The sequence below is a fragment of the Ascidiella aspersa genome, chromosome 5, assembly GCF_963924565.1.
Source record: "Ascidiella aspersa chromosome 5, kaAscAspe10.2, whole genome shotgun sequence".
Lineage (NCBI taxonomy): Eukaryota > Metazoa > Chordata > Ascidiacea > Phlebobranchia > Ascidiidae > Ascidiella > Ascidiella aspersa.
Window position 1 is genome coordinate 13,776,008 of NC_139451.1, and position 3,849 is coordinate 13,779,856.

Below are 3,849 nucleotides of genomic sequence, written 5' to 3' on the forward strand. Positions count from 1 at the left end.
TGCGGCCGCCGCGAACGACGACGTCTCACCTCCGCCGGACCGCGCCGACATTCACTTTCACTGCGCCCATGGGTTTCGTACTGCCCCGTGGCTCGCGCTCACGTTAGACTCCTTGGTCCGTGTTTCAAGACGGGTCGGGAAGGTGGCTGACTTCAGCCGCGGACCCCGTGCGCCTCGCGAAACGACACCGGAAGCGCGACCGAGACGAAGAGGCTGGGCACTGAGAACAGTCCCCGACCCACGACGCCCCAGCCGGCACCGGGCGCTCGGCCCCGAAGGGCAGACGCGGCGATCTCTCCTCGCCCGAACGGCGGGCCGACGGACACGCGCGCCTATAGTACCCGACCGAGGCCGGGTTACCTTGCGCGCGGCCTTCTCGCCGCCGTCCAGACGGTCGCGGCCTTCGCCCGGCGCTAGTGCGCTGGTCCCCGATCGGGCGGCGCCGCCGGCGGCCCGTGAGGGTCCGCACGACAACGTCGCCGACAGGGGGCCGGCTGAAAGCGACCGGGCGACCCGACAGGCCCTCCCGTTTGCCTCTCGACGGTTTCACGTACTCTTTAACTCTCTCTTCAAAGTGCTTTTCAACTTTCCCTCACGGTACTTGTTCGCTATCGGTCTCGTGACCGTATTTAGCCTTAGATGGAGTTTACCACCCGCTTTGGGCTGCATTCCCAAACAACCCGACTCTGGGAAGACGCCGTAGCGCGCCCGCCTGTCGCCGCCATGGGCCTGACACCCGCTCTGGGAAAAGGCCTCGATCAGAAGGACGCGGGCGACCGGCGAAGCGCGCCGTGACGAATTCCGTACGCCACAATTCCGCGCACTCCAAAAGCGCGCGGATTCGGCGATGGGCACATCCCGCTTCACTCGCCGTTACTGAGGGAATCCTCGTTAGTTTCTTTTCCTCCGCTTAGTAATATGCTTAAATTCAGCGGGTAGCCTCGTCCGACCTCAGGCCGAAAGTAAGGACCGGGACTATTCTTCCCGTTCCGCGCTCGCCGTCGGCGCCGCGCGCCGCCGCGCACCTCGATTCCCGCCCTTGAGCCGCCAGCCGTTGGCCTCTTCGAGGTCGACTCGCCGCCGCCGCGCGGGATTCTGGTCGCGATCGTCGCGCATCGTGCCGTGCTGTCTTGAGCGGGACGGGCGCTCGCGCGTCCGACGCCGCAGCAGCCGCGCGGAGAAATCCCCGCGCGGAACGTTTGCAACGCGACCCTGAGGCGGGCGCGGCCCCGGGATTGACCCGAGGCCGCAATTTGCGTTCAGAACGTCGATGCTCAATGTGTCCTGCAATTCACACTAATTCACGCAGCTAGCTGCGTCCTTCATCGACTCACGAGCCGAGTGATCCACCGCCAAGAGCCATCCACGATTGTTTCGCTCGCACAGTGCCTCGCACTATAGGGTGACAAAATAGACCGCGCCGAGCGGTCGGCCAGGCCGACGCTTGAAGCCGGAGCGCGCGGCACCGCGGCACTCGACGCGCAAACATTACCGGGTGACCGAATCGCCGGCCGGCGCGCCGCTCCTCGCGGGTCGGGCGCCGGGTAGCAAAGACTTTTTCTCTCGCTTGTCCGAGTTTCGCGTTCGCCGAAGCGTTTGCGAGACCGTTAATGATCCTTCCGCAGGTTCACCTACGGAAACCTTGTTACGACTTTTACTTCCTCTAAATGATCAAGTTAGATCGTCTTCTCGGACGCCGGCTCGACCGTTGCCGGCCGCGCCAGGTCCAATCGGAGGACCTCACTAAACCATTCAATCGGTAGTAGCGACGGGCGGTGTGTACAAAGGGCAGGGACGTAATCAACGCGAGCTAATGACTCGCGCTTACTGGGAATTCCTCGTTCAAGGGAAATAATTGCAATTCCCTATCCCTAGCACGACCGGGGTTCAGCGGGTTACCCAGACCTGTCGGCCAAGGCGAGCACATGCTGATCCGGTCAGTGTAGCGCGCGTGCGGCCCCGAACATCTAAGGGCATCACAGACCTGTTATTGCTCAATCTCGTGTGGCTAAACGCCACTAGTCCCTCTAAGAAGTTAGACGCCGACCGATTGGGTCGCGTAACTAGTTAGCAAGCCAGAGTCTCGTTCGTTATCGGAATTAACCAGACAAATCGCTCCACCAACTAAGAACGGCCATGCACCACCACCCACAGAATCAAGAAAGAGCTCTCAATCTGTCAATCCTCACTGTGTCCGGGCCGGGTGAGATTTCCCGTGTTGAGTCAAATTAAGCCGCAGGCTCCACTCCTGGTGGTGCCCTTCCGTCAATTCCTTTAAGTTTCAGCTTTGCAACCATACTTCCCCCGGAACCCAAAGACTTTGGTTTCCCGCAAGCTGCCGGAGAGGTCGTAAAACTAACGCCCCCCGATCGCTAGTTGGCATCGTTTATAGTCAGAACTAGGACGGTATCTGATCGTCTTCGAACCTCTGACTTTCGCTCTTGATTAAAGAAAACATTCTTGGCAAATGCTTTCGCAGTCGTTCGTCTTGCGCCGATCCAAGAATTTCACCTCTAACGGCACAGTACGAATGCCCCCGTCTGTCCCTCTTAATCATTACCTCGCGCTCCGAAAACCAACAAAATAGAACCGAGGTCCTATTCCATTATTCCATGCACCATTATTCAGGCGAATCGCCTGCTTTGAACACTCTAATTTTTTCAAAGTAAACGTTCCGGCCGCCGCCGACACTCAGTCAAGGGCACCGGCGGAGAACCGGAGGTGAGGCCAGGACGGCCAGTACACGCCTTGCGACGGACCGGCCGCCTGCGCCCAAAATCCAACTACGAGCTTTTTAACCGCAACAACTTAAATATACACTTTTGGAGCTGGAATTACCGCGGCTGCTGGCACCAGACTTGCCCTCCAATGGATACTCGTTAAAGGTTTTAAAGTGTACTCATTCCAATTACAGGGCCTCGTTTAGAGTCCTGTATTGTTATTTTTCGTCACTACCTCCCCGCGTCGGGAATGGGTAATTTGCGCGCCTGCTGCCTTCCTTGGATGTGGTAGCCGTTTCTCAGGCTCCCTCTCCGGAATCGAACCCTGATTCTCCGTTACCCGTAAGAACCTCGGTAGGCCAGTACCGTACCGACGAAAGTTGATAGGGCAGACACTTGAATGATCCGTCGCCGGTGCGAGACCGTGCGATCCGCAAAGTTATCCAGAGTCACCAAAGGTTGCGGGCCGAAGCCCGGTCGGTTTTTGGTCTGATAAAAGCACGCCTCCCGCGAGGTCGGCGCTTCACGCATGTATTAGCTCTAGCATTTCCACAGTTAACCACGTAAAACGTACGATCAAATGAACCATAACTGATTTAATGAGCCATTCGCAGTTTCACTGTACGAGAGCTCGTACTTAGACTTGCATGGCTTAATCTTTGAGACAAGCATATGACTACTGGCAGGATCAACCAGGTAGCTACTTTAGCGTAGCCCCGAAAGGCCGACGAAGGAGGCGCCGCTGATGCGGCGCCGTCGCTCGGTCGATGCGAAACCCGAAGGCTTCTCTCCGTTAAAATTTCGTTCTTTGCTCGGCTGCCCGAACTCAGAAAACCGTCACCGCCCGTCGCACCCGCCGGAGTAAGACTTCGTCGGCAGGCCTTTCGACCGCCACGTCGCCAACACCGGCGCGAGCGCAACGCACGCCAGACAACTTCGCCGAAGCGACCGCTCAGAACCCGACAAACTGACACTCGGCTCTTCGCGCAGCAGCAACATCTGCCCAGCGAGCCAATCGCCTTTTCACCGATTCTTTACTTGTCGAAGCTTGTCAGCTCCCACAAGTATAGCAAAGATGAGTGTTGTCCCTGGGGTCTTCCGTTTGAAATTCTAACGTAAAAAAAAGGTG

The 3,849-nt window shown here is 58.1% G+C and overlaps 2 non-coding genes and 1 pseudogene across 2 annotated transcripts; all 3 read right to left on the minus strand.

The window, feature by feature from the left end:
* The window catches only part of LOC146144583 (large subunit ribosomal RNA), a 3,679-nt pseudogene extending 2,720 nt beyond the window's left edge, over positions 1 to 959 (minus strand).
* Positions 960 to 1,207: 248 nt separating this feature from the next.
* LOC146144584 (5.8S ribosomal RNA) lies at positions 1,208 to 1,361 on the minus strand. Its single transcript, XR_014499013.1, has one exon. It is a non-coding gene; the product is annotated as a 5.8S ribosomal RNA (ribosomal RNA).
* Positions 1,362 to 1,608: 247 nt separating this feature from the next.
* On the minus strand, positions 1,609 to 3,419 carry LOC146144585 (small subunit ribosomal RNA). The gene has a single exon (XR_014500624.1). It is a non-coding gene; the product is annotated as a small subunit ribosomal RNA (ribosomal RNA).
* Between the last annotated feature and the right edge of the window lie 430 nt (positions 3,420 to 3,849).